Below are 18,459 nucleotides of genomic sequence, written 5' to 3'. Positions count from 1 at the left end.
GTTTCGGAAGAATTTGAAGAACTTAGGCTTGAAATTGATGAGAATTGAGGATTTTTGTGTTGTTGGATGTGTTTTTAGGATTGGAACAAGTTTGAATAGGGTATTGGACCATGTTTATGCTTTTGGTTGAGGTCCCGGGTGCCTCGAGGTGAGTTCGGGTGGTTAAACGGAGAGTTTTGGGAGTTTGCATATTGCTGAAGGTTTGCTGCATCTGGTATTCTCGCTTCTGCGGGTCTTGGACCGCAGAAGCGGAGGCGCTTAAGCGGAGGGCTCACCGCAGAAGTGGTCCCTGTGGTCGTAAGGTAATTCCGCAGAACCGGACCATTATTCGCATCAGCGGGTCCGCAGAAGCGGACGGGTAGTCGCAGAAGCGGTGTTGGAATTTTAAATGAATATTCGCAGAGGCGGGGATTTGGCCGCATAAGCGGTCCCGCATAAGCGGAAGCGGGACCGCAGAAGCGAAAACTGGACTGGTCATAAATGGTTTTTATTGAATATTTCATCTGCGAGCTTGGTATATTTTCCTCCATTGTTGAGCGACCTTGAGAGCTTTAGGCGAGAATTAAAGGGAGTTTTGACTGGGAATCGATTGGAGGTAAGTCCCTTGGCCTAAATACACGAGATTATGATAGATTTAACATGGAAATTGGTTGAAATTCATCAAAGGGGTGAAGCTAGGGCTTGAGTTTTTGATATTTCAAATTGGAATTTGATAGGTCATTTGAGCTAGGATTTGGGAGTTCTTGGTATGTATGGACTCGTGGCGAGACGAGGAATCTGGTAAAGTAAGTTTTGTGATTTTTCGAGAAGTGGGCCCGGGGCTCGGGTTTCGCTAGTTTCGAGATTTTTGCTATTTTTCGATTGTTTTCGATTGGGTATTGTTCCATTAGCATATTGTGATGTATTCGCTCTGATTTTGGATAGATTTGACGCGCGTGGAGGCCGATTTGAGGGGCAAAGGCGTCGAGATCTAGAGTTTCACCGGTTCAAGGTGAGTAATACTTGTAAATGATATCCTGAGGGTTTGAAACCCCGGATTTGCACATCATAGTGCTGTATTGAGGTGACTTGCACGCCGGATATGAGCGTGGGGTAGAGTACCATTGGGGATTGTGACTTGGTCCATCCCGGTTGTTGATTTTTCGCCGCGTATTTGAATGAAACTACTTGTTATCATCATAATTTGGGTTGATTGCCATGTTTGGGCTTCATGCCAACTATGTGAATCCTTCAGGGATTGATATCACTGTTTTCGCATTATTTTGCATACTATTCGATCTCGGTCCAGGGTTTTTAAACTGATTTGCAAACTCAGCCATTTTTCTAAGATTTGAAAACTTAAAAAACATTTTATTGATGTTTTGAGCTGAGAACTGTTATTATAATAATACCCAAGTGGCTTATGAGCATTTCTGAACTGAGCATGGATCGGGCTGCGCGCCGCAGTAGTGGCGTAGTGATTTCTGGACATATGGTTGGCTCGGGCTGCACGCCACAGCGGTACTGTATTGATATTAGGGCCGAGGGCCTGGTTGATGCCACGAGATGGCTTGATTATTGCGCTTGGGCTGTAGGAGCCCCTCCGGAGTCTGTACACACCCCCAGTGAGCGCCGTCGACGTTAAATACATGGTTGGCTCGGACTGCACGCCGCAGTGGGTACCTGAGTGTACCGATCATATGCATTGCATTGCACTCATGCATTGGTTCCTGTTTGTATTACGTGTCATGACATTCAGCACTCTCATTTCATTGGCATCCATGCTACTTCTTGTACTGTTTACCAGATACCCCGGTGTTATTTGTTAATGGAGTGCTGTGCTCGAGGGGCTGACTTACGTGCTGACTTGCACTATCTGTTCGCATTCATTTGCTTAACTGTTGCAAAAGATATTTTCAAAAGAGGTTTTAACTGAGCCCAGATATTTTCTAAGGGATTTTCACGGTTTTACTGTTTTCTCAACGGGTTGTACTGTTCTATATAGCATAATGGAGTGCTTTACGCGATTTCTTGCTGCTCGGTTATTATTTACTTTTATTACTCACTGAGTTAGAGTACTCACTTTACTCCATGCACCTCGCGTGCAGTTGCAGGTATTTGTTATCCGGTAGCGGGTTTGAGCTGATTGAGGATTTTGTTACCGTAGCTGAGCAAGGTGACCGACGGCGTTCGCGGCACCGGACTTCGTATTCTGACTCTAAATTTTATTTTGTATATTATCGGCCTTGTAGTTGTGTTCAGATTTCTTTAGATGCTCGTGACTTGTGACACCCCGGTCGGGCTGTGTAGGGTTGTAAATTATCTGTTATAAATGCCACTTAGTCGTATTTATCCATTCATTTATGTTTAATAATTGTTAAAGAGACGAATTGGGTTAGCTGGAAATTGGGTCGTGACAAGTTGGTATCAGAGCCTAGGTTACTAGGTCTCACGATTCATGAGCAGGTTTAGTAGAGTCTCGCGGATCGGTACGGAGACGTCTGTATTTATCCTCGAGAGGCTGCAGAACCTTTAGGAAAACTTCCCATTCTTGGAATTCTGATCGTTCGTACTTGATTCAGCTTGGAATATAACTCTTAAAATTCCTTCCACACGTCTGTATGCGCACGTGAGCGCTCAGTATCATATGTGCCTCGATGGCTTGCGATTCCCCGATCAAGGGGCGAGATGTGATCTTCGTGAGTATGCTGGGCCAGTCTAGAGGACTTGAGGCCGGATCTTTGCCTATGGCTTGAGCACCGAGGTGCTGATTGTGTGAGCAAGTATTTTGAACTTATATGTTCGGTATTGTCCCTATTAGCCGGAATGGCGGTTGAATATCCATGTGATGAGTATGCTAGTGCTGTGAGATGTATCTATATGACTTGATAGTGACGAAGAAGTCTGTTGGATAATAAATGAACTGTTAATGTTCGATTCCTATTGTGACTTGATGTGTAGCCCGAATTATGGGCGCGTGAAGAATATTTTCGTGTCTCCTAGTTGGAAAGTGAAGTGCATTACATGTGGCGGTATGAGTTCAGACTCAGGAAGACTAAATGACTGTGTAACGTATATGATGGTGGAAGGTGTGCTAGAATACTAAATTGAGGCGGAGCAGGTGGGTTATCTCCTGCGGAGTGTTCTTAAGTGGTATGCTCCTTATGTGTACGTTAGAAGATCTCATGTGTAATTGAAAGGTACGTGTTGTAATTTGAAAATCTAGGTCGCTTAAGAGAGTGGACTCACCTGATGTGGGGATGAATGCGAGGTTTGCGGAGGATTTCAGTACTAGATGATCTGTGTTTTCATACACTTGTAAGTGATTTGAGTTTAATTTCACTATGGTATTGTGGCATCATTAGAGTAAAAGTGTTATGAGTTGTTGAGTGTGTCTTCATACATGGCTTCGAGCCAAGATGGGGAGGTTGCTGTGATTAGCTGATTGCACGGTTACGTGCTACGTTGGTTCCGTTTCGAGGTATGCTGGCGGATCAGTTCGGGTTGCAGAAAATTGAGCCGAGGATGGCACGAGTGAAGCAAAATTTTGACAAAGGTTATATGGTGCTTCGTATATGTGTGAAAATAATAGGATGTCTTGAACTGTTGTCGATAAAGAATGCTCAGTGTATAGAGAAGGAAGGTGTTTGTTTGTATTGAAATGAGGTTGTATCCTGCGGTGTTAGAGTGCTAATAAGGCACGAGTGGTTCTGTTCGTTAAGTCAGGTAATTTGCAGTTTGAATAAGAGTGAATGACTCTCGAGAATGGTTTTATTGTGTTCAAGATTCTACATGTAATAATCAGGTGTCTTAAGGTTGTATATGTAGCTAGAGACTGTGTTTTCATTAAAAAAGGTCAAGACTTGTGGTATTTTTATGTTGATTATGGGATCCTATGTATCGGTATCTGGAAGGTAATGGTAACGAATTCAGATTCGCAGGAAGTTCTGCAAGTAAGTATTCTGGAATGTGGTATTTCTGGGAACATTTGAGAGGGTATTCAGCGGCTTATGGGTCTTAGGCAGGGTGGTCTTGTGCTTGGGTCTCGGGTAGTGAGCCTGGGTTGAGGAACGGTGGTGCTACGGCAAGAGGGAATATCATGTTGATGATGAATCAGAAGGGAAATTAAATAGATGGAATAGCTTGATAGCAGACCAAATCGGTATGGTAAGGATATGATTAATTCATCGTATGTGTTCGAGGTAATGAGCCCTTTCAGGTATTGTGCAGCAAAGCTCTTGAGTTTTGACAGCTTACTCAGCTGGGTTTGGATAGAAGGATTCAGTCCTGGCAGTTTAGCTTGTGCGAATGGAATTGGCAGAGATGTTCTTGTTGGGTTTTACCGTGGTTTGGAGATGTATATATCTTTCTACGGGCATGCGAAACGTGGGATGTGTGATTATTTTCTTCTAAATGGGATCAGCGGGAGTTCTTGATTAGATGAGTTACAGTTCAGTTCTGAAAAGGAGTTCATAAGATTCTTAAGCAACGGGTAGCCTCAGGTAATCAAGGAAATGGTACTGCTAATCGGAAGTAATTCGATGAGAGTAGATGTCTCGGAAAGGGTGATGTGATTAGACTGATGATACTACGTTAGTATTGCGGTGTTTTCTTGCTGGATCGACTGCTGATATCTGAGTTTGTTTGATGGCACAGGGGAATTTTAGAATACCCGTCGTGGAATGATTGGGTACTTGAGGTGTAATACGTATTCATGCTGCGGAATTTGGGATCAGGTACAGTGATTCGTGTGCTATATGGAGTTGGAGACTGGGAGTTCTCAGGTACCGACTATGTAGTGGTTGTGGATCGTGTGTATTGGTACCGTTAGCGGCTATTGGGATTTGGAGGCCCGAGTGGATATTTCTTTGCTTGGTATATTAGATTTTTGGATATGATATTGGGGTGTAGACTGGTTGTCTCAGTGTTGGGTTATTCTAGACTATTGTGCTATGGACTATGTCGGAAAATGCCACAGGTTGCGTGGCGAGGTGCATCGGATCATGTTCTAGCAGAGTGGTTTGTATTCCAAAGACCAGCGGACGGCTGAGAAGGATTGTTTTTCTTAAGTGGGCCTTCGTGATGGATGTCAGTGCAAAGGTTTCTACCATTGATTCAGTTGCGGTGTTGGGAGACTTTTCGGATGCGTTTCTTGTGGCCGGGCATGTCGCCGGGCGAGGTTGTGGATTTCGGTATTGATTTGGTGCCGGGCACTGTATCGTACGACTCTGGCATGAGTTATGGTAGTGGAAGGAGCAGCTTCAGGCTTCTTAGTATTGAGTTCGTTGGCAGGCCAATGTGCCTACGTACTTAGCTTGAGTTAGCTTGGTTGGTCCCGAATTGTATTGTTGAGGGATAGGTTGATTCGATCGTTATTGAACTTGTTAGTGATCTGGGGAGATCTATGAGTTGCTTATTTTTGTGCTATGAGACGTTATGATCTGTTGGATATGGGCACATGTGGTGCGGTTCTATTGGGGATTCATAGAGGAAGTCGAGCGGGAAGAGCAGCTGAGAGTTGCTTGGTAAATGGAGTATAAGTTGTGACCTATCGGGTTGCGTGTCGTATGTTATATGGTTCACCGTGAGTGTAATGAATTGATTTGGTTTCAGACATCACATTGAGCGTGGCTGTCGATTTTGAGCATAGCGACTTGAGGTGCTTCATGTGTAACAGTGTTTGGATAGGATCGCGCATTGTAGCGAGGCTACGTGGAGTTATGACCCTTCGGGGTAGATTCAGGTATTCTATTTCTATGATGTGAGACGGGGTCTCAGCCTTGTGTGGTGATGGTACTGATGAACTTGAGTTATAGCTCTTTCGTTTGAGTCATTTGTCATGATTTGAGTATGTTCAGACCGTTTCTTATTGGTGCGAGTATTATGCAAGTTGTGGCTTAGGCCGGTATTGAGGTGTCATATCACTAGAGTGGAGTGTTGGATTCGAGGTGGTCGTTGGAGTCATTAATGAATACGAACAGATTTGATCTCAGCTTGTTAGAAGGACGGCCCGGAAATCTGTTGTGGTATTAGTCAAAAGGGAAGTGGCTTCGTGAATGGTTGATATGAGAAATGGTTATGGTTTATCGCATGTTTTATTTATCGTTGGCAGTATATGAAAGTGTTGGAATAAGACTTTAGCTAATAAGAGATTTTCTATCGGTATTTGGTTATTGTGGGCAACTGCTGTGAATAGAGATTATCGTTTCGAGTGTTTGGATTATGTGGTATATCGGATGGTCTCACCTGAGGTTGCAGGTATGGGTTGTTACAGCTGGTTCGAGTTTTTTCTGAATATAGACGTGAGGTTCTGATCTTGTGTATGATTTTGAAAGGTGCAATGTGGTTCTACGAGTTATGGTCTAAATGGATTGTGAGATTTCAGCTATGTTGTATTGTCGGACCTATGCGAGATAGGGTGACGTGGGATCACCCCGGGTGTATGCTTAGTAAGGTCATTCAGTTATTGGTTGGCTTCTAGTACAACTCTGGGTACGCTCGAGGACGAGCGTTTGTTTAAGTTGGGGAGGATGTGACGACCCGACCCGTCGTCCCGTGAGTTACCGCCCCGTTTTCCCCATTTTTCTGTTTCCTTATGTGTTATTATACGAGTCTTGTGTGAATGACTTGATTTGGATTAATTCTGGATGGAAATGAAACACTTAGTCTCTTCAAGGAAGGTTTGTTTTGGAAAAGTCAACCGGATGTTGACTATTGAGTTAGAGGGTTCGAATGTGATTTTCGGTGATTCGGTTAGCTTTGGGGGATGATTTGTGACTTAGGAGTGTGATCGGAATTGATTTTGGAGGTCCGGTGTAGAATTAGGCTTGAATTGACGAGGTTGGTATTTTGGCGAATTCCGGTTGATAGGTGAGATTTTGATCCGAGGGTCGGAATGGAATTCTGAGAGTTGCTGTAGCTTCGTTAGGTGATTTTGGATATGTGTGCAAAATTTCAGGTCATTCGGACGTCGTTTGGTTGGGTTTTTGATCGAATGCATGTTTAGGAAGAATTTGAAGAACTTAGGCTTGAAATTGATGAGAATTGAGGATTTTTTTGTTGTTGGATGTGTTTTTAGGATTGGAACAAGTTTGAATAGGGTATTGGACCATGTTTATGCTTTTGGTTGAGGTCCCGGGGGCCTCGGGGTGAGTTCGGGTGGTTAAACGGAGAGTTTTGGGAGTTTGCATATCGCTGAAGGTTTGCTGCATCTGGTATTCTCGCTTCTGCGGGTCTTAAACCGCAGAAGCGGAGGCGCTTAAGCGGAGGGCTCACCGCAGAAGCGGTCCCTGTGGTCGTAAGTTAATTTCGCAGAAGCGGACCATTATTCGCATCAGCGGGTCCGCAGAAGCGGATGGGTAGTCGCAGAACCGGTGTTGGCATTTTAAATGAATATTCGCAGAGGCGGGGATTTGGCCGCATAAGCGGTCCCGCATAAGCGGAAGCGGGACCGCAGAAGCGAAAACTGGACTGGTCATAAAGGGTTTTTATTGAATATTTCATCCGCGAGCTTGGTATATTTTCCTCCATTGTTGAGCGACCTTGAGAGCTTTTGGCGAGAATTAAAGCGAGTTTTGACTGGGAATCGATTGGAGGTAAGTCCCTTGGCCTAAATACACGAGATTATGATAGATTTAACATGGAAATTGGTTGAAATTCATCAAAGGGGTGAAGCTAGGGCTTGAGTTTTTGATATTTCAAATTGGAATTTGATAGGTCATTTGAGCTCGGATTTGGGAGTTCTTGGTATGTATGGACTCGTGGCGAGACGAGGAATCTGGTAAAGTAAGTTTTGTGATTTTTCGAGAAGTGGGCCCGGGGCTCGGGTTTCGCTAGTTTCGAGATGTTTGCTATTTTTCGATTGTTTTCGATTGGGTATTGTTCCATTAGCATATTGTGATGTATTCGCTCTGATTTTGGATAGATTTGACGCGCGTGGAGGCCGATTTGAGGGGCAAAGGCGTCGCGAGCTAGAGTTTCACCGGTTCGAGGTGAGTAATACTTGTAAATGATATCCTGAGGGTTTGAAACCCCGGATTTGCACATCATAGTGCTGTATTGAGGTGACTTGCACGCCGGATATGAGCGTGGGGTAGAGTACCGTTGGGGATTGTGACTTGGTCCGTCCCGGTTGTTGATTTTTCACCGCGTATTTGAATGAAACTACTTGTTATCATCATAATTTGGGCTGATTGCCATGTTTGGGCTTCGTGCCAACTATGTGAATCCTTCAGGGATTGATATCACTGTTTTCGCATTATTTTGCATACTATTTGATCTCGGTCCAGGGTTTTTAATACTGATTTGCAAACTCAGCCATTTTTCTAAGATTTGAAAACTTAAACAACATTTTATTGACGTTTTGAGCTGAGAACTGTTATTTTAATATTGCCCAAGTGGCTTATGAGCATTTCTGGACTGAGCATGGATCGGGCTGCGCGCCGCAGCAGTGGCATAGTGATTTCTGGACATATGGTTGGCTCGGGCTGCACGCCGCAGCGGTGCTGTATTGATATTGGGGCCGAGGGTCTGGTTGATGCCACGAGATGGCTTGATTATTGCGCTTGGGCTGTAGGAGCCCTCCGGAGTCTGTACACACCCCCAGTGAGCGCCGTTGACGTTAAATACATGGTTGGCTCGGACTGCACGCCGCAGTGGGTACCTGAGTGTACCAGTCATATGCATTGCATTGCACTCATGCATTGGTTCCTGTTTGTATTACGTGTCATGACATTCAGCACTCTCATTTCATTGGTATCCATGCTACTTCTTGTACTGTTTATCAGATACCCTGGTGTTATTTGTTAATGGAGTGCTGTGCCCGAGGGGCTGACTTACGTGCTGACTTGCACTATCTGTTCGCATTCATTTGCTTAACTGTTGCAAAAGATATTTTCAAAAGAGGTTTTAACTGAGCCCAAATATTTTCTAAGGGATTTTCACGGTTTTACTGTTTTCTCAACGGGTTGTACTGTTCTCTATAGCATAATGGAGTGCTTTACGCGATTTCTTGCTGCTCAGTTATTACTTACTTTTATTACTCACTGAGTTGGAGTACTCACTTTACTCCCTGCACCTCGCGTGCAGTTGCAGGTATTTGTTACCCGGTAGCGGGTTTGAGCTGATTGAGGATTTTGTTACCGTAGCTGAGCAAGGTGACCGCCGGCGTTCGCGGCACCGGACTTCGTCTTCTGACTCTAAATTTTATTTTGTATATTATCGGCCTTGTAGTTGTGTTTAGATTTCTTTAGATGCTCGTGACTTGTGACACCCCGATCGGGCTGTGTAGGGTTGTAAATTATCTGTTATAAATGCCATTTAGTCGTATTTATCCATTCATTTATGTTTAATAATTGTTAAAGAGACGAACTGGGTTAGTTGGTTGGCCTTGTCTTCACGAGAGGCGCCATCACGATCGGGTTTGGAAATTGGGTCGTGACATGCCTTTTGCACAATGTGCACATTTCATAGTCCTTGTTCGGTACTACAGAGAATCCCTGATTAACCTTAAGGTTATCTTTGCTTGCTTTAGCCAAGTAGGGTGACAAGAGTCTTTTGGGGGGAAGTCGTTGCATGAATCCCCAAGGCATGTTGACTGTAACACCTGAGTATGCTGACAAAATTTACTTTTGCAACTGAAAAGCTGGTAGAAGATTTTGAAATTTTTTCTTGCTTGTTTTATAAGGACCGACTCATAGTGAAGGGACACAATGATGCAAAGAAATAATATTAACAAGAAATGTCCCTGTCGGGAAGGATAGAAGGAAGGTTTTTTTTCTTTTTTTTTCAATAACTAGCCTTAATGATCATGACATGCATTTTGCACTCAACGGCCTAATCTATAAATTGATCTAATCTTTCCTTATACCATTCCTATGACCTTTGAAGTCGGGCTTGTTTGTGCCAATTCTTTGCATCAGCTTCACGACTCACTTTCGACTAGTGGTGCCCCGAGGGGTTTTCACTAACAAGTCTCTCTCATTTATTCATCTCCTCTTACCATCGCCTTACAGTGCCCGTGAGGGTTTTCACTAGTAAGAATTTCTCATTTTTTTTCTTTTTTCTTTCTTTTTCTTTTGCCTTTTTATGTGAGCAACTTGACAGTGTTATATGTCGATCGTTGTTCATTGCGTACTTCTCTTGGCATTTTTGAAGGCATATTGGGAGGTCTTTATTTGGAAGGTTTTGGATAGGGTTGGAAAGAAGGGTCGGAAAGAAGGCTCAATGTAGACTCAAAATGAGAGGTTGTAGACTAACAACTCTTGGAATCGACTCTTTCAAAAGTAAAATAAAATCTTTGCCCCGGTTCCAGATACTGGGGATCTTTCAATTTTTTTTTTGCTCTTATTTGGTTAGACTGAACCGTGTAAGGCTGCCTACGTATCCTTATTTTTTAAGGAATCAGGTCAAACGTAGTTCAAACCTTTGGCCTAACTAATAGTTCTTTCATCTTTCTTTCTGTATCTCTTTTTTTCTATCTTTTTTTCTTTTTCTTTTCAAAAGAAGTTGCCCCAGCTTCTATTTTCTGGGAGCATGGACCTTTGACAGTTCTTTTCTTCTTTATTTTTTTTTCACTTGAACTTTCTAAGAATTGCCCCAGTTTGTACTCTTGGAACATGGGCTTTTCTTTTCTTTTTCTTTTTCTTTTTTTTCAATTTTTTTTTTGAATCTTGACTCTAAACTTGATTCCAAAAGAGGGTGGTAAAAGAAAATAGCACAGGCTCAAAAGGGGTAGCGAAGGATATAAAGTATTTGGATAGAAGAAAAAGGGCCTCCCAGCCTCGAGAATGCCAAACATAGTATCCTTTCGCAATTACGGCATTGATGAACATGTTTATCTTCTTGGTGTGTCGTGGTCGAAAGAGACTTTCCATCCTTAGTGTCAAACTTTCGACCAAGCTTCAATTGATTCAATATCCTCAAGTCCGATCTTCACAATGATTTGAAGGTGAATTTTACTCGACCTTAATTCTAAAGTATTTCAACTCTTTTTCATCCTCAAAAGTGTCTTTTTCTCAGTTATCCAATTCAAGCTTAAATCAATTTTCTAAGATTTGGCCAAAAATTCTGCATGCATATCATATCACTAATACTAGCGGGAAAAGAACTAAGCATGGAATGACACAAAAAGACAAACTGTATTTTATTGAGTAAACAACAAGACAAACAACCTAAAATCCGAGTTACAGCCCTAAAACAACTCGGCTAAAGAAAATATCAACAAAACATGCAGACAAGACTCACACAAACAGAATAGAGGGATAGAAGGGTTTGACTCAATAAAACAAATAAAATCTGGATCACAACCCTGAAATAACCCAGATAATAGAAAAAACATCAAAACAATCTACCAAGATTCCTTCCTAGTAAGGAGAGAATGACTTTTCAATTGCTAAGCTTGACATTTAGCCACAAATTTGCTCATCAGAATCACCATGGCCTTCTCCAATTTCAATCGGCAAGTCCCCGAGAGGATTCTCATACTCCATGTCACCAGGCATCATCCCCACAAAGTGTGCATCATCATCTGCAGGTAAAGGATTCTGCGTGATATTCTTGGTGTCACTGTCTTGGATCACAATCAGTTTTTCCTGGATCATCCTTTCTATTTCTCTTTTCAAATCCCGGCAGCTTTCAACATTGTGCCCCTAGGCATTGGAATGGTACTCGCACCTTTTAGAAGGGTCAATTCTTGCACGGGGGTCCACATGATTTGGAGGAATAGGTGCAATCATGTCATAATGCTTTAATTTCTCAAACAAGCTTGCATAGGACTCTCCTATTGGTGTAAAATTATCTTTCAACCTTTGTTCCCCTTTATACCCCTGGCTTGGATGTGGGTTATAGGGCACTTGAAAATTTTGTGGAGGCTGGTGGAGATTTTGTGATGCTCGTGCTCGCCTTCTTGGGTGATTTGGTGGCTGGACAACATATTGAGGTGGAGCAACAGAGTATTGTGTGTTCTGAGGTGGATAGTAATGCTCATGGGAGTCATGGAAAACCTAATGAGGCTGCTCATACCTTTGAGATGTTCTCCTGGGACCTCTTCTCGACCCTGTTGTCATCATGATTTCTTCATCCTTCTCATTCGTGTCACTAATATTATCAGATTCAACCTGGACAGCCTAAGTTGCGGCTTTAAGAACTGCTTGACTTATAATTCTGCCTGTCTTAAGGCCATTCTCAACCATTTCCCTAATTTTGATTGCTTCTGGGAAGGATTTGCCCACTGCGGACATCATGTTTTGGAAATAATCTGGCTCTTGAGCCTGAAGGAAGACCGTGATTAGCTCGTGGTCATCCATGGGTGGCTTAAATCTAGCCGCTTGCTCTCTCTATTTAATGGCATATTCCCTGAAACTTTCAATTGGCTTCTTCTTCAGGTTTGAAAGGGAATTGAGGTCTAGGGCGATGTTGATGTTGTATTGGAACTGTTTGACAAAGGCATGTGCCATGTCATCCGAGACATACTAGCGAGATGTGTCTTGATCCATAAACCATTCGGAGGCTACTCCCGTAAGGCTTTCCCCCAAAATAAGCCATCGGTAACTCTTTATTTCCTCCCGCGCCTCTCAGCTGATTGCAATACCTTTTCAGGTGGGCTATGGGGTCTCCATGTCCATCATACTTTTCAAATTTGGGAGTCTTGAAACCAGGTGGAAAACGAACATCGGGGAACATACATATATCCTTGAAGGCAATACTCTTATGACCTGCCAAATCTTGCATGTTTTTCAACTGTTGTTCTAGACTTTTCATTCTTTGGGTTATTTCTTCCTGTGCCATCTTTCATGCAGGCTTCTCAATCTATGCAGGAAGATCAAATAGGTACGAGTGGTACTGTTCTTGTTGGGTAGCAAATTGTGACTCATGAGTTTTCCTCTGCACCACCGTCAGTTGTGGGATGGTGTAGACGGGCATAACAGTAGTGGCTGTGTGATTGGTTGTCAATGGCAAACTTTGAGAGAATGCAACAGAAGTTCCAGCTGTAGTCGTACAGTTGGGATAAAGAATGAACTCGGGTGGACAGGATTGATCAGACAGTGAGACCGGAATGGTAGTAGTCGAGATGAATATGAACTTTGGAAAACCATGAGAAGAAAAGGGCGGTCCTTGGGTTAGCCCATGCTTGACACATTTCAGTCATTTTATGTTTCAGTACTCTATTTTCCTCAACCACAGTAGATTTTTGCTGAACCCTCTGACCCTGAGTCTCTTGAGCACTAGTAACAGCTTCGATGTTAGTTGTCATTCGCATTTTTCCCTTGGATTTTATGTTGTCACCTTACCACAAACCGACCACCTCAAACTTTCTTCACAATTCAAAACAAACAACATGTTACAATGGTCACTCTTCTCTTTTCTTTCTTTCTTTTTTTCTTTTTCTTTTCTTTTCTGTATTTTCTCTCCCTTTTTTTAGTTTTTTTTCTTTTTCTTTTAAACCATTCAATCGAACCTGATGTGGGTTGCCTACGTATTATGTGGGAACATGAATCAGATCTTGAGTAGTTCGGGAAGATCGGGAGTAAAGGAAATAAACTAAATTTTTTTTTCAATTTTGAAATTTTTATTTTATTTTTTTTCGAAAGAAACACTTATAAAGAAGAAAACAAAAATATTTTTGGAATTTGACTTGTTTGTTTGATTTTTTTTTTTTAGAATTTCACAAAAGAAAGACTTCTAAAGAAGAAAGAAAATATTTTTTTTCTTTTAAGTTTGATTTTTATTTTTATTTTTTTCGGAGAAAGACTTCTAAAGAATAAAAAAATATTTTTTGGATTTTGATTTGATTTTCTTTTTCGAATGAAAGACTTCTAAAAAGAAAGAAAATATTTTTGGCTTTAATTTTTTTTTTTTTGGAATTTCTAAGGAAAAGCTTCTAAATAAGGAATTAAAGGGAAATATTTTTAGATTTTTTTAAAAGTTGAGGCCGGAACCGATGAGGTTATCCTACGTATCTCACATCCAGTGAGAATCAGACCCGGATAGTTCGGTCAGTTTTGACATAATTGGAAAAATAAGATATTGACTCACTTTCCTTTTTTTGAAATATATTTTCTTTTCCTCTTTTTTTTCAAAAATTTTGGCAGAGTTTCGAGGCATTTTCAAATATCGGGATTTTCAGAACCGGGTGAATTTTCTATCCTACCTCTCTCTTGGCTATTCTCTTGAATTTCTTTTCCTAGCCGATCAACATGCAAGCCGAAGCAAATAAATGTACAAATAGCACATAAGATGCATCAAGATGGTCTTTTATTTTGGGTACACCTGTCCTAGACGGACCCAACCTCTGTGTTGAATCCCCAAAGTTAAATGCACGTGATGCAAACAAACGTTCCTACTAGGGATCCAGCATGAGGCTATGTCATTCTTGGTTTAAACCTGGGGTGAGTTTTTTAGACCTGGCTTATCCAAGCGGACAACTTGAGCTGAGGTGGGAGCGACGTACTGGGAGCACAAAGTCTACCCGGCCTAGTGGCTGATCCATCCTCGCTCAATTTGGTATGACCTCTAACAGAAAAGCGGGCCACGCGAACGTGTGCACCATGTTTTTAGAAGACTCAGAAGGGAGGCGTAAGAAGACAGTTTAATACAGTTCAAATAATATCAAAGCGGTAAATAAGCGACAATTAGCAAATTAGGCCCACAAAATACATTAATATCAACAATAAATAAAGCCAAGTAAAAATCACATTAACAAGCTCGAATTGTTGAACCCTGAACTAGAGATTCTGGGTTCTTATCCATAGCAGAGTCGCCAGAGCTGTCACACCTCCTTTTTACCCAAAAGGGGATATAAGAGAGTTTTTCCAATTTAAGTGACATTAATCGATATGGGATTATTTATTTAACTTCAGAGTCGCCACTTGGAATAATTTATATGGTGTCCCAAGTCACCGGATTGTTTTAAATCCCAAATCGAGGTAAATATGACTTCATCTAAAAGTCTGCAAAACCAGAAAAACTAGGTAAGGAATTCTGTTAACCCGAGAGAAGGTGTTAGGCATTCGCGGGTTCCGTGGTTTTAGAACGGTCGCCTAGCAATTTATACTTGGCATACTCTGTCTAATTACTCATTTTAGGACCTATGTTTATTTTACCTTTTATCGCTATTAATCACTTGATAAAACCGTATTTAAAGAATTAACTTAAGATGAGTTATGCGTACGTATACTCGTTTTAGTTTGGTGCGTCAAGAATCATGTCACGCGTACATGTACACAATTCACAGCACTTAGTTTATGTAAGAAAAAGGTTTGGCCAAAGTCGCGCGAAAACATACTTTGAATTTATTTGGAAAAAAAATTGCAACCACGATAGTAATTTAAAAAAAACGTGCCTAAAGCATTGCTACGAATATTTGAATAAGGCATTTTATTTACTAAAAATGTTTGACCATGGGCACGCGAACGTCTGCCTTTGTTTAATTTGGCATCACAACTATGTCACGCCTGCGTATACATAATTGTAATAGTTAGATCGATTAATTAAAAGCGCGCCTAAAGCACTCTAACGGCATTCATTATTCATTTCCTAAACTTTGAGATTATTGAGAGGGCATGATTTATGGATAAAGAATTAAGGAAATTTTATACCCTATAGAAAATCTTAGTACCATATTTATTTTAAATAAATACCATTTTAAAATATTACATCCTATAGATACCTTTTATCCTTTATAGCAAAATATCTAAATATAGTTACATCCTATATTTAAGGCACCATATATGCTAAATAATATTTTTCTCTCTCTTTTTAAGTATTTTCTCTCACATAATTACCGCATATCTGCTCTAACCACGTTCACCCTCTCTCTTTTTGCATACACTTTACTCTCTTCTCCCACAAACCCACGTTTCTTAACTCTTCTCCCATCCAAATTCTCTATTTATCCGCCATTATTAACTCCCACATTCAAAACTCTTCACGGAATCACTGTTTTACTAGTGAGTTTTTATACGCCTGGTAAGTATTCATCTTCGATTTTGATATAAGTGAAGATAGCATATCATCGGCGTCTATCTTCTCGCTCTATACCGATTTTCATAAATTCTGAAACATAACCATTGGTATGTTTACTCACCAGGAAGCTTTGGGTTTTCTTTTCAATGGCGGATTCAACGCCACACAAGATGATAACCAGAGGTATACCCACCAAAATTCTCAATTTTGATGGGCCCTTTTTCTCGTTGCAAATAACTCAAGCGGAGTCGGATTTTGCAGGTTTATCAGCAACTACAGATTCAGAGAGAAGAACTAAATTACACAATGACAAGTCGAAAGAAGTTCAAGTTGAGAAAACAAAAAATCCAGTTGCTTCAAAGAGGAAAAAACCTATGAATGATTCTTCATGTGTCAATGTAAAGGAAGTTGCTGCAAAAAAAAACATCAGATACACGACATGAAAAGGTAATTGCTATTGTATCAATATGCATTCAAAGAAACTTATATGTATTCATAATTATACAAGCTATTTTACATGTATGATGTTGTATTCGTATGTATCTGGTTGAATTTAAATATATTTAGTTTTATTCAATTTCACATTTTTGTACTATTTTGGTATTACTGTATTCAATTGTATTTATAAGTATGTATATGTTTTCTTATGTATTTTGATAGTTTGCAACTTTTCAATTTTCTAGTAAGTTTTAATTGTATTTATATGTATTCATCTTAGTTATTTTTGTATGCAACTGTTTAATTTTCCAGTAAGTTTTTAATTGTATTCATATGTATTCAGCTTATTTATTTTTTATATGTGTGTGGTATCTAGTTTTTTAATAAGTATTTAGCCTTGTCAGTATATTTAGTTGTATTTGTATGTATTCATGGCAGATGTATTGTAATATATTCTGTGTATTCAGTTATATCTATACTTCTAAGTGTTTGTAGTTGTATTCATATGTATTCATGTCAGATTTAGTATGAAATACGCACTGTATTCAATTATATTAACATGTATTTATTCTTGTTAAATGCAGGGAATTAATTTTTTTGTGAAACAGTGTGACGACCCGACCCGTTGTCTAATGAGTTACCGCCCCGTTCCCCCCATTTTCTGCTTCTTTATGCTTCATTATAAGAGTCTTGTGTGAACGAGTTGAATTGGATTGGTTTTAGAAGGAAATGAGACACTTAGTCTCTTTAAGGAAGGCTTATTTTGGAAAAGTCAACCGGATGTTGACTTATGTGTTAGAGGGCTCGGTTATGGATTCCGATGATTCGGTAGCTTCGGGGGATGAATTGTGACTTAGGAGTGTGATCGGAAGTGATTTTGGAAGTCCGGTGTAGAATTAGGCTTGAATTGACAAAATTAGTATTTTAGCGAATTCCGGTTGATAGGTGAGATTTTAATCCGAGGGTCGAAATGGAATTCTGAGAGTTGCAGTAGCTCCGTTAGGTGATTTGGGATATGTGTGCAAAATTTCAGACTATTTAGAGGTGATTTGGTTAGGTTTTTGATTGAATGCGTATTTCGGAAGTTTTTAAAGAACTTAGGCTTGAATTCGATGAGAAATGATGGTTTTAGTGTTGTTTGAGGTGTTTTAATGATTGGAACAAGTTTGAATGATGTTATAGGAGGTGTTGGTATTTTTGGTTGAGGTCCCGGGGGACCTCGGGGTGATTTCGGATGGTTAACGGGAAGTTTGGCTTGTGAAACTTAAGGAATTTCTGCTGCTTCTGGTATTTTCGCTTCTGCGGAAATGGGACCGCAGAGGCGGTACCGCAGAAGCGAGGGTAAGGTCGCAGAAGCGGGGAGGACCGCAGGTGCGGATTTGATGACCGCATCTGCGGTGTCGCGGATGCGACAGGTGGACCGCATCTGCGGTATTTGAGAATATTGGGGGGATCCGCAAATGTGGAGCTTGGTCCGTAGAAGCGGGAGGCGCAGGTGCGTAATTTCAACCGCAGAAGCGGATATTTTCGCAGAAGCGGTGCGTTGACTGCAAAAGCGTGCGACCATGGAGCCGCAGATGCGGAAATGTCTGGGCAGTGCTATTCAATTTCATCTTCGCGAATTTTTGAAGGGTTTCATATTTTAAACTCGGACTTGGAGGATTGTGGGCGATTTTGAAGAGAGATTTCAAGGGGTTTCGACAAAGTGTGGATTCTTGGACTCAAAACACGATTTTATGGTGTAAATACATGGATTAGAGCTGAAAACTCAAGTAATTAATGGGCAAAAATGGTGGTTTAGGGCTTGAAACTTAAGAGAACAAAAATTGGGATTTGTGGGGTCATTTGGACTCCGATTTTGGTATTCTTTATATGTATGGACTCGTGGCGAGACAAGAAATCCTTTGATGTAAAATTTTCTGATTTCCGAGAAGTGGGCCCGGGGCTCGGGTTTTGCTAATTTCGAGATTTTTGCTATTTTTCGATTGTTTTCGATTGGGTATTGTCCCATTGGCATATTGTGATGTATTCGCTCTGATTTTGGATAGATTCGACGCGCGTGGAGGCCGGTTTGAGGGG

Source organism: Nicotiana attenuata, unplaced genomic scaffold (assembly GCF_001879085.1).
Source record: "Nicotiana attenuata strain UT unplaced genomic scaffold, NIATTr2, whole genome shotgun sequence".
NCBI lineage: Eukaryota > Viridiplantae > Streptophyta > Magnoliopsida > Solanales > Solanaceae > Nicotiana > Nicotiana attenuata.
This window is presented reverse-complemented; position numbering follows the sequence as displayed.